The sequence below is a fragment of the Theropithecus gelada genome, chromosome 2 (assembly GCF_003255815.1).
Source record: "Theropithecus gelada isolate Dixy chromosome 2, Tgel_1.0, whole genome shotgun sequence".
NCBI lineage: Eukaryota > Metazoa > Chordata > Mammalia > Primates > Cercopithecidae > Theropithecus > Theropithecus gelada.
The window spans coordinates 117,707,376-117,719,666 of record NC_037669.1 but is presented as its reverse complement, the minus strand read 5'-3'; the positions used below and the strand labels follow the sequence as shown (position 1 = coordinate 117,719,666).

General features: G+C 37.2%; 1 protein-coding gene across 1 annotated transcript in view; it reads right to left on the bottom strand.

The window, feature by feature from the left end:
- The window catches only part of SPATA16 (spermatogenesis associated 16), a 254,015-nt gene extending 242,926 nt beyond the window's left edge, over nucleotides 1-11,089 (bottom strand). Inside the window, exon 1 of the mRNA XM_025376457.1 lies at nucleotides 10,924-11,089. The gene's annotated coding sequence lies outside the window, so the exon portion shown is untranslated. The remainder of the gene's footprint in view (nucleotides 1-10,923) is intronic.
- Between the last annotated feature and the right edge of the window lie 1,202 nt (nucleotides 11,090-12,291).

The following is a 12,291-nucleotide window of genomic DNA, read 5'->3' as shown; positions in this document are numbered from 1 at the left end:
AACTATTTGGAATTTGTATATACTCATCCTAGGCAAAAAATAATAATAATTTCTTACTTGTATGGTGTTTTAGTACAATTATTCGAATATTTCCTCTGAATCTTTTTCTAGGGTAAGTAATGATACTTATTTTGTGGAAATGCATTTGTCTGTGAGAAAAATTAACTTCGAAATTAAGACAGAGGAATTATCAAAATAGTTTAGAAATATAATTTTTTACTTTTTCAATCATGTTCAATTACATTTAATGATGATTTACAGGTTTAAGGAGTATAGAAATATTTGAAGACTGATTGCATATTAATCATCCACTAATATTTCCCCAGTTGATCTCAGCCAAAGAAAACCGTAAAGCCAAAGAACTGCTTGGAAGTAAATATTTTGATTTGTGCAAAACTTGAAAACAAAGACATACTTTAAAATTTACTATTTTAACAAGCGGAACCTAACAAAATACATCATTCAAACAGTTACACATTATACTCTGCTTATGAGTGGGATGGAGTAGTAGATCAGAATTTCTGCTGAAAACTAATAGAAAAGCAGAATAAAAGACCAAATCATTTGTTTGAATATAGCTGAGAAGGCTATGGAGAGGGTACAACTCCCTCATCGAAGTGAGCTGACATTGACAGGGGCATCTTCTGGGAGCATCTGCTAATTGTAGGCATGGGGAAGAGTGTGAGCATCTCAACATTTCACTGAAGGAGAGTCATTGGTGGGTAATGTTGAAACCTGTACAGCTTTGGGCAAATATGTGGGGAGCCTCAAGCACAGAGCTCTTTTACCACTCAGAAAATAATGCCAATTTCTGGGCATACATGGGGCAGGATGGCAAAGTGGAAAGCCTCTGAAAGGAAGATAAATATTTTGCAGTCTTACAAGACAGGGACCCACAGGAGAAACGGCTTTGGAGAAACACTACACTTTCAGCTGAAACTCTTGAGAACCAGGGTAGACCAGAGGTAGACTTTTTTGAGAGTTGCAACTCAGCCTCAATATGAAACAGTCCCTGATTAAATTAAGATAAAGTGCCATGTTATCTGCCTAGTGAAAGAAAGGATACATCCATTATGGCGAAAGATACATCATTGGGATTTTCTGTAATTCTCTACACACACTCTTCAGCACTTAATGGAAAATCATTAAGTATGCAAAAATAAAACATCTCAAGATAACAGTAGAAAAACCAAATGAAAAAGTAGACACTGGAAACCTACCCATGGCAGATCAAGCTATTAGAGCTAGGCAAGGAATTTTAAAACAACTCTAATTAATATATTTATGACAAGAGAGTGAGAAATGATAAAGAACTTTACCAGAGTATTAGATTCTATAAAAAGAATAACAAATTCTAGAGTTGAGAAATATACTATCGGAAATGTACTCCTTAGATGGATTAAACAACACATCAGATACAGCAGAAGACAGATTTAGAAAGCTCAAGAAATAGCAATAGAATATATCTAAATTTAAGCAGAAAAGTAAAATAATGAAAAATATTATTTAAAAAACCTTTGGAGACATGTGAAACATAGTGAAAAGGTCCTAACAGAGTATAGTTGGAGCCCTAGAAGGAACACAGAGAATGAACCAAAAGCAAAAGAGAATTCCAGGAGGAACTGAAGAGTAATAGTAAAAGTAAATGTGTGAGAATATACACATAGAAGTAAATATTGACTGGTGTTACGTGACTGCATAAGACAATAATAGAAATATCTCTACAGGATTTAAAACCTAGGCAGAACTAAAAAGAATGACAACAATGATGCAAAAGATGGGAGAGGGTAAACAGATTTAAAGTATTCTAATGTTATAAAATTATTAGGGGTTTGGTAAAAATAATTATTTGTATTAGATTGGAAGAAGCCAGGGATTCATGTTGTAATTTCTAAGGTAAAATCTGGGAAATATGAAATATAAACTAATATATAATTAACAAATTAACATAAAAAACAAAATATTTTTGAATTAACACCAAAAAGGTGAGAAATAAAGGGGACCAAATAAAAAACAGATAGCAATGTGGTAGACATAAACCAAAATCTATCAGCAATTACTTCAGATTTAATAGAACTAAATATTCTAATTTGGAGACCAAGATTGTCTCCCAGGAAAAAATTACTAACCCTGGCCGGGTGCAGTGGCTCACACCTGTAATCTCAGCACCTTGGGAGGCTGAGGCGGGTGGATCACTTGAGGTCAGGAGGTTGAAACCAGCCTGGCCAGTATGGAGAAATCCCCTCTCTACTAAAACTACAAAAATTAGCCAAGCATAGTGGTGTATGCCTATAATCCCAGCTACTCGGGAGGCTGAGGTAGGAGAATCTCTTGAAGCCGGGAGGCGGAGGCTGCAGTGAGCCAAGATCACATCAGTGCACTCCAGCCTGGGTGACAGAGTGAGATTCTGTCTCAAAAAAAAAAAAAAAAAAAAAAAAAAAAGAATTACTAACCCCAACTCTATAGTGCTTAGGAAAGATACACCTTAAGTATGAGAACACAGAGAAGTTGAAAATGAAACCATGAAGAAAGATATAGCATGCAAACATCAACCAACATAAGGGATGGCTAACTAATAATCAAAGTGGACTTTAAGGAAAGAAGCATTACTAGAAATACAGAAGGTATGTTAGTTATTAATTTATTGTTCCCCAGCTCCAAACCTACCCATCACTCTGTATTGTGATACTGGAACTGAAATCTGCAGATTACATTTTTATTTTTCCAGCTGGTTGAAAGTTAGGCTCTGCCAATAGAGGGTACTGGAGAAACACTGCAAAGCTGAAAGAGGAAGAAGGGACATTTCCTTCTTGGAATTTTCTGTTTCTGCCAGCAGCAAATGCTTCTGTTTGTAGGGGTCTAGGCAGCCTTTACAGATGCGGTGGTGGCCTGCAGAGTCAGTGCATTCTTTTGTCAAATTTCGTCATCACCACAGCCATGTTGCTTTCCTAGTTCTGAGACAAGCAAACCCTATCTCAGTGACGTACCCCGGCCACACTGTCTCCTCAGAGATCTGAATCTTAGCCTTGCAGGATCTCCTTTGAGCTCCCAAGTTACTTACTTGTTTATGTCTCCTCATCCCTAAGGATGCGACAGGGAACTATACAAGGAGAAGATAGAACAATTTAAATCTGTCTTCAGTGAATAACGCGGCTTTTAAGTATATAAAATATAAAAATTGATGAATAAAAGGAGAAATTGACAAATCTCCAATTGCAGTGGGAAATTGTAACACACCTCTGTCAATGGCTGATGGAATTTCAGACAAAAAAATACAGAAAGGAAAAAGGAAAGAAAACTTTCAAGAATATAGGAGATCTGTGTAACATAAGCCACAAACTTGACTTAATAAACAGATGTGAAATCCTGCAACAAAGAACATCAGAATGTACATTCTTTTCAAGTGCACCTGAAACTTTTACCAAAATTGACCATAGCTCACTCATAAGTCAAGCCACAACAAATTTCACATTTTATATGGAAATAAAAAGGGCCAAGAATAGCCATGTTAATCTTGAAGAAGAACAAAGCTGACAGACTTGTCCAGATATTGAGAATTACTATAAATAAAGCTATAATAAGGAAGGCAGCATGGCTTTGATGCAAGGATAAATTACACCACCTAAAAAGAAGAAAAAGTCCAGTAGTAGACCTACATATAAATGTTCATTTAATTTATAACAAGAGTTACCCTGGCATGCAATGGGGGTGCTGTGGCTTAAGCATGTCCCCTAAAAGTTCATGTGTTGGAAGCCTGATTTTCACCTTGATGCAGCAGTGTGGGGAGGTGAGGTCTAGTGGGAGGTGTCTGAGTCATGAATAGATTAATGCTGAGTGAGCGAGGGAGTAAGTTCTTGTGATCCCAGCTACTCAGGAGGCTGAGGCAGGAGAATCACTTGAACCCGGGAGGTGGAGGTTGCAATGAGTTAAGACTGGACCATTGCACTCTGGCCTGGGTGACAGAGCAAGACTCTGCCTCAAAAAAAAAAAAAAAAGTCATTGTAAAGCAAGTCTGTCTCTCATGTTTGGTCTTCCTTTTGCATGTCTGCTTCCTCTTTGCTTCTTTGCCACGTGGTAATGCAGCATGAGTTCCTCACCAGAAACAGCAGATGCTGGTGCCATGTTTCCTGGACTTTTCAGCCTCCAGAATTGTAAGCGAAATAAACTTCTTTTTAAAATAAATTACCCAGTCTCAGGTATTCTTCTATAGCAACAGAAAACAGAATAAGTCAAAAACTAGAATGATGGCTTTTTAAATAAATGGTGCTGACCTAAATCTAATGCAGCAAATAAATTTTGCTACCTATCTTACATAATGCACAAAAATCAATTCCAAATGCATTGCAAAAGTAAATGTTAAAAAAAAACAACATTAATGCTTTTAAAAGAAAATGGATGATTTTATGACTTGGATAGGCAAGGATTTCTTGAACAGAACATAAAAATAATAAATTGGATTACGTTATAAGTAATAATTTTTGTTCATCAAAACAAATCTTTAAAAATGAAATGACAATTCATGGAATAAAAGAAAATATCTGTAGTACATATATTTGATGTGGACTTGTATCCAGAATCCATAAAGGACTTCTTTTTTTTTTGAGACGGAGTCTCGCTGTGTGGCCCAGGCTGGAGTGCGGTGGCGTGATCTCGGCTCACTGCAAGCTCCGCCTCCCGGGTTCTCGCCATTCTCCCGCCTCAGCCCCTGAGTAGCTGGGACTACAGGTGCGCACCACCACGCCCGGCTAATTTTTTGTATTTTTAGTAGAGAGGGGGTTTCACCGTGTTAGCCAGGAAGGTCTCGATCTCCTGACCTCGTGATCCGCCCGCCTTGGCCTCCCAAAGTGCTGGGATTACAGGCTTGAGCCACCGCGCCCGGCCCCATAAAGGACTTCCATGAAAGAAGACAGAAGAAAAAGACCCAGTAGAGAAATGGGCTAAACATTTTAATAGACATATCACAAAAGATGATCTCCAAATGGTCAGTAAACTCATGAAAGAGTTATTAACTCCCATTAGTCATCAATGGAATGCAAAGTGAAACCACAGGTTGATACCACAACAAACTCACCAGAAGGCTAAAATTAAGAAGACAGACAATACCTAGTATTGGCAAGTATATGGCATAAGTGGATCTTTTACACAAAGCAGATATAAATGTAAGAGGGTACAACCAATTTGGAAAGCTGTTTGAGAGCATCTGCTTCTTCTCCTATACTCTGTACTGGCAGATTTTTTTCCTATATACCCAGCAGAAATGCATACTAGAATGTTCACAGTAGCACTATTCACAGCAACCTAATAACATAATAACATCGAAAACATTCCAAATGCCCATGAATCATAGAAAAGATAAAAATATTGTAGTATATTTATACAATGGAAAAATATTATTAGCAGTGAGAATAAAGGAACTACAACTATAAGCAACCACATGGAGGAATCTCACAAATAAAATATGGAGTGAAAGAAGCCAGATACAAAGGAATACATATTGTATGATTCATTTAAATAAAGATCAAATTTAGGCAAAACTAATTTGTGGTGTTAGATGTCAGATTTGTGGTTGCCCTTGAGTTGGTGAGTGGTTACTAGAATGGAACAGGGGCAGCTCCTGGGCTTACTGGTACCATCATTTCTGGATCTGAGAGCTGGTTACACCAATGTGTTCATTTGATTAAATCAGTCTTCATTTGTGCCTTTTACCAAATGTATGTTATGTATTGATGGAAAGTTTACAGTAAGAAAATCACAGGTCAAGACAGCTTGAAATTTTACATACAAAGACTCTGAGTTTACCTGAGGCAAGTTTTCCCTAAACACATGGCCCCTACTCCCTTACCTACTATCTTTGCATTGTCTAAGAATATGAGCAAGAAGGCAGGGTAAGGATTTGATAGTTAGGAGGTGTTTTCTTCAAAATTCTCCAAGAGGGTAAAACCACACAAAACAAATGAAATGCAGTTCATGTTAGTGACTTGGAAATTATCAGACTGTGTGTAGGGTAAATAGACTGAAAGAGATTCCCTGATTACATTTCTGAAGGTTCTAAAAACCAGGGCAAACTGCACAGGACATGTAGCAGTTGCTCGCTTTCATTGTCATAATAATTATTATATTTTTTACTTTTATTTTTATGCTATATTTTTAAAAATAATTTTTTATTTTTATTGCTTGTGGGGACTTAGTAGGTGTATATATTTATGGAGTACGTGGGATGTTTTGCCACAGGGATGCAATGTGTAAAAATCATATCATGGAGAATGGGGTATCCATCCCCTCAAGGATTTATCCTTTGTGTTACAAACAATCCAATTACACTCTTTTAGTAATTTTTAAATGTACAGTTAAATTATTATTGACTGTAGTTATCCTCTTGTGCTGTCAGATACTAGGTCTTCTTCATTCATTAATTCTAACTATTTTATCATACCCATTATTGTCATAATTTTTTAAATTTAGCTATGGCACAGGGAGGAATAAAACCTCTGTGCTTGCTTTCTCATGACCCAAACTCCCTGCAGTTGTTTGTTATATTAATTGGAAAATAGGGTGACCTAACGACCAGACCAATGACCTCAGGTTCAGCCTTACCTCAGTCAACACCCAGTCCTAGGAGAAGGTGGGAAGAAGAAGGGTCTCAAGAGAGGCCAGTGGGAACCAGCGAAGACAGTGACTCAAGACCCTTTCCCTTTGCAGCCACCAAGTAGATGAATAAGCTTTCCCTGTCCTCTCTCTTGGGAAGGAGGGAAAAATGGTGACCACTTGAGAGGAAAAAATGTACCCAAAGAACCCATTTAAAAACACTACTGAACTGTATTTGATGAGAAAGTTTAAATAATCCCTCTCTACATTCCCACATTTCAACATTAGTAGAAATGGGGCCTGAAGAGCTCGCCTGATGAGTTCTGCTATCAAAATAAATCTGCCTCTGCCATCACTGTACATCTAAATCAGCCCTATGCCAGTTTAGGGCAACACCACCAGGTGGGAATGTCCCAGAAAGAAGCAGCACTCTCAAGCCTAGAGGAAGAGATGAATCAGGCTCTGAGGGATTCTTTTCAAATGGCACCTCCTTCCCATTTTATCCCAACCCCATCCCGTTATCTTGAAGGAATATTGTGGATGTGAAAGATCTGGAAGAATAAAAAATATTGCAAATGAGGGTGGTAGAAAAATAGGTGGAGAACAGAAATGATCACCTGCTACTGAAAGATAAGAAAGAACAAAATCAGATGACTATGATGTTAGACAAATTCTTTAACAACAGACAGAATCACAGAAAGGTCCACAGAAGGCAGGATCTATGGGAGGAAAACAGGAAAAGAAATAGCAGCCGCAGAAGAGAAAGCGTCTATGAACACTAGAACTTCCTCATTTTCTACATGCATAAGTGGTGTCAATTTTAATGTATTTCAAGTCTTTTCTTTCAATCTGGTAAAGACTCTCATGTTTAACATGATGCCCCACTGTTAACTACATCAGTAAATATAAAGGGTGAGGAAATGAACTGAGAGATTGGAACTTTTGAAAGCCTTTAATTAAGCCTTGGCTCCAATACCTAAGAAGGTTCAGATGCCTTCTATGTGTTTATTCCTCCATTATCTCCTTCTCTGAGGGGGATCCCATGGACTCTCAACACACACACACACACACACACACACACACACACACAGAGAGACAGAGAGAGACATCTCCCTAAAGAAGACACCAGATGTATTATGTTTGGGAATGTATGTTACAGAGGACTATGGCAATCCTTTCTTTCTTCACCTTAAACTTAGGTTTCCAAATGTCTGTTCAACAGGAATGAGAAGTAATTTATATCATGTTTTTGCTCCTTACATCTTCAAGTTAACAAAGTTGAGCTGATTTCTAACAAGTTAAATGCATACTTTTTTTCTTGGTGTTGGCGGTGTGGGGGGTGGATGGGTGATAATGCAATGTCTTCTTAAGCTATAACTTCGGTGATCATTCAAGACAGCATTGAATTCTTCTGCCTGAGTTATGCTGGCTAATAGGAATTTAATTGAGAACCGGTGGGAGAGCACTGAAGCATTCATGCATGTAAAATCAGACGAACACCCACAATGTGGAATTTCCTAAGGAAAGTTATTCTGGCGGAGAAATACAGACCAGGTTGAGTGCCAGTAACTTTTAAGCTAACACGTGGAGCTATGTTCCTAATAAGTAATGAGCTAACGGTCCCTGAAGAAAAGTGAGGCCAATATTTTCAACAGGTTATTTTCAAACATTTTAAACACATCAGCTCAGAATTATATACAATTCCCTTCCTCTGTAAGATATTCATCTTCCTTAACTTTGATTCCATAAAATAAAGCTTATTTTTGAAAGGCACATGCAGAACTTATTTAGGTAAATCTAAAATAAACAGCAAGACAGAATAACTAATTTGTCTATGAAAAGAAATTGAAATCAGGAGCCGATTTCTATTCAGTAATTATAATACAAGTCTTCCTGAAACATTTCGTTTTAAATGGCCTACTTAAAACCATATCAGTTTTCCACTTCTCATGCAATTCTAGATGACAGTGTGACTTCAGCTTCAGTTTCTACTCATAAAGGTTAAAGAGACGCTTTCTAACACCTATCCTGTGTCAAATCAACTCAATTACCTTTCAAAGTTGCCTAAATCGTGAAATATTAGTGGTTCAAATACGTGAATTCTGCACATGTCAAGATAGATGTACATAGGTGTACATAAATGTATATTACATCATAGAGTATGTAAATACATTTACTTCTGGAGGCTTTCTAAAATGTAAAGCTAAAGCTGAATCTTTACCTTCCATTAATTTTACAATAATTTTCCCCATTATATAGAGAATTGAAATTCTGATACCAGTCATAGCCATTGGGTTCTGTTTTCTTATTTACAAAATGGAGTTAATGATAATATCTTCCTCACGTAATTGTTGAGAAGAGTGATATAGGAAGATTGCCTGAAAATAGTAAGCACTCAATAAATGTTAACCATTGTTCTATCATTATCATCGTTTTTGTTATTGCTGTTATTATTGTTCAGCAATTTTTTAAAAAATTAGACAATTAGAAAAATGCTCTATTAGATGGCTCATGCTCATTCATTGTGTATATTTTGAAATTTAGCTGGAGCTATGATAAATTATAGTCTTTATTTTGCTATCTTTAAGCTAGACTGCTGTAATATTTTATTTTATAACATCCCTAAAAAAACTCAGAAGCTCTTCGTGAGTGCAAAATGTTACAACTTGAACGTTACTTTCCGAGAAGATGACTCAATATATTCTACACTATTTGAAAGACAATACTCCAGGCTTTCTGATGTAAAAGGATTTAAAAACCCTTGAGCATATGGTGTTTGCATTGCTTTTGTTACTATGGCCTACAATTGTTGGGGTACCTATTCATTTATTTCAAAATGATGTGTCATATAAAAGGAATAACAACAACAAAAAAACAACTTGCAGCCAAATTCTATGTAGAGGAATGTAGCTTCAGTCACTGTGCATCTTAATTAGAAAAAACAGCTGGGTGCGGTTGCTCACGCCTGTAATTCCAGCACTTTGGGATGCTGAGGCAGGAAGATCGATGGAGGTCAGGAGTTTGAGACCAGCCTGGTTAACATGGCAAAATCCCGTCTTTACTAAAAATACAAAATTAGCTGGGTGTGGTGGCACATGCCAGTAATCCCAGCTACTCAGGAGGCTGGGGAGGAGAATAGCTTGAACCCAGGAGGTGGAGGCTGCAGCGAGCCAAGATGGCACCACTGCACTCCAACCTGGGCGACAGAGCAAGACTCTGTCTCAAAAACAAACAAACAACAACAGTAAACTCCTGGAATAAGGATTAACTGTGGGTTTATGCCTGGAGATCATTTTAAGTTTCTGTGTCTCACAGTTCATGCTCATTTATTGCTTTCTTTTAAGTCATAATCGATTTCCAAGGTGCTGGTTTCACTGCTCAGAAGATGAACAACTTAATGAACTTAGGGTAGTTTGTATTACAATACTGTTAGTACATTAAATTTAATCACAAAGGGTTAAACAAAACCACTTACAATACAAAGTTTTCATGCATTTATTTCAAACTAAGGCTTACTAAAAATGGTAGACACTTCCCTGGTGCTTCAAAAACAGAGACCTTTACTGACACTTATTAACATTTAATGGGTAATAAATATAAAATGCAAATTTTAAAGAAAGCTTGAACCTATTTTTAATTGTTCACGCTGACCAACCTTTGAATGGCAAGGTCCTTGTGAAAGACATTCAGTCATTCATTTGCTCATTCATACATCAAACATTTCAGAGCACGCATTTTATGCCAGGCGTGATGTTAGCATACAGAAATGATGACATGGTCTATGTCTTACAGGGAGCTTGGATTGTTTCTCTCACTAATATCCTACTCCTTGACATTCAATGCCTTCAATCCACAGTGATATTATGGGTTAAGGAGACGACAACCCATATCACAAATGATAAAATGTGAACTCCGAATTAGGAGTCATCAACTCCCACTTGACTAGAAGAAGACGTCCTCAAATTATACACTTTATTAGGGAATATATATATTAGAATAAAGCAAAACAAAACAAAAAATCTGTTATTGGGAAACCAAGTGCGATCTCAGTCTTCACTTTCTCACCAGAGTGGGGAAGGATAGGGTGAGCCTGTGCAGCAGACAGGGAACCACTTTGGAACTACCTGTCTTCTAACTGCCTGCAGGAGACGATTTCTTGGTTACTTACTAGTGCTTTTTATAAGCAACATTCCTCATTCCTCGGATGGGCAGGAAGAAAGGAGCTCCTGTTTTCCCAACTTACTCCAGCTTCACCTGAGGGTCATCTCCCTTCCTTCCCATCCAGCCACTGAACGAGAAAGGCTTTAACTGGGCAGACCTTAATGATTCTCCTCCTACCTAAGCAGTTGTGGCTCAGCCCCGCGGGGACGGGGCGAGGCTCTGGACTCCTCCTAGCCACAGCATCTGCCAACACCGGGCTCCCAACGTCCCACTGCGAGGCCTGGTCAGGCTGCGTGCTCGCGGTGACGCCCGGACTTGAAACGTCCCGTGCCACGCGGCCCATGGCGCCCACAAGTGGCGCGGCTCACTGGCACCTCCCTAGTCTTTCTTCTTGAGTTGCACCTGATGTTTCCATTAATAAAAACAAGGTTATTTACATTTTTCCGTTCAGATTCTAAAAGCAATATGATCATTAAAATAATTTGGAAGATACAGAAAGATGTACATAAAATAAAAATTATTTGTATTCTAAAGAGAAGCACGAAGAACATTTTAATGTATATCTTTGCAGTTTCTTCACTATGAATAGATTAAAAAAAAATCGTACCATTCTGTCGCTTTCACACAAAACTACACAGATACAATATAGATTTTATACATACATTTTATAAAGTTTTCTATTTGTTCTCTTTTAAAGAAAATAATTTTAAACATTTTACTCTAAAACCGTTTATGAGATTTCATAAGCTCCTACCTATGTATATTTGAGAGTAAAATATGTGTTATATTATATAGAATATATAAATGTATATTATATAGCAAATATATAATATATATTATATTATACTAACATTACATATTATATAATACTCTTATATAACATGTTATGTTATATATATAATTATGTATGTTTAAACATAAACATGCTTTACCTTCCATGCATTTTAGGCAGCACATTATTGACACATTTGAAGAAATCTATGTACCCCTAAGGACTGCATCTTCCTCCTAGCCACTGTTGTGGCTTGTCTGACAAACATCCCTTGCTTTCCTTTATAGCTTAACAAATCATACATGTATCACTTTTTATTGAAATATGACATATGTCCAGAAAAATGAATAAACTGCAGTGTGTTCAATAAATTATCACAATGTGAACGCATCAGAATAACCACCACCCCAATAAAAAAACAAATTCTTAGCACCCCAGAAACCCCTTCTAATTTCCATTCCTTTTCATTCACCATAGGTAGTGACTGTTCTGGTTTCTAATACTACAGTTCAGTTTTGTCTGTTTTTGAACATAATAAAAATAGTCCAGTTATGGTTTTGCTACTCTATACTGCCATTGATTATAGTAGTATAATCAATCTTTTACAAAGTACACTAAATATGATGACTAAATTTCACTTCTTGGGGAAAAAGTTTGTCTTCTTCCCACTTTCCCACTGCCACTCTCTCCTATCTTTCTGCAAAAGATGAGGAAACTACGTTTCAAGGTAAGGTGTAAGGATCGATTGAGAAGAGGTGCATGAAGCCTCTGCT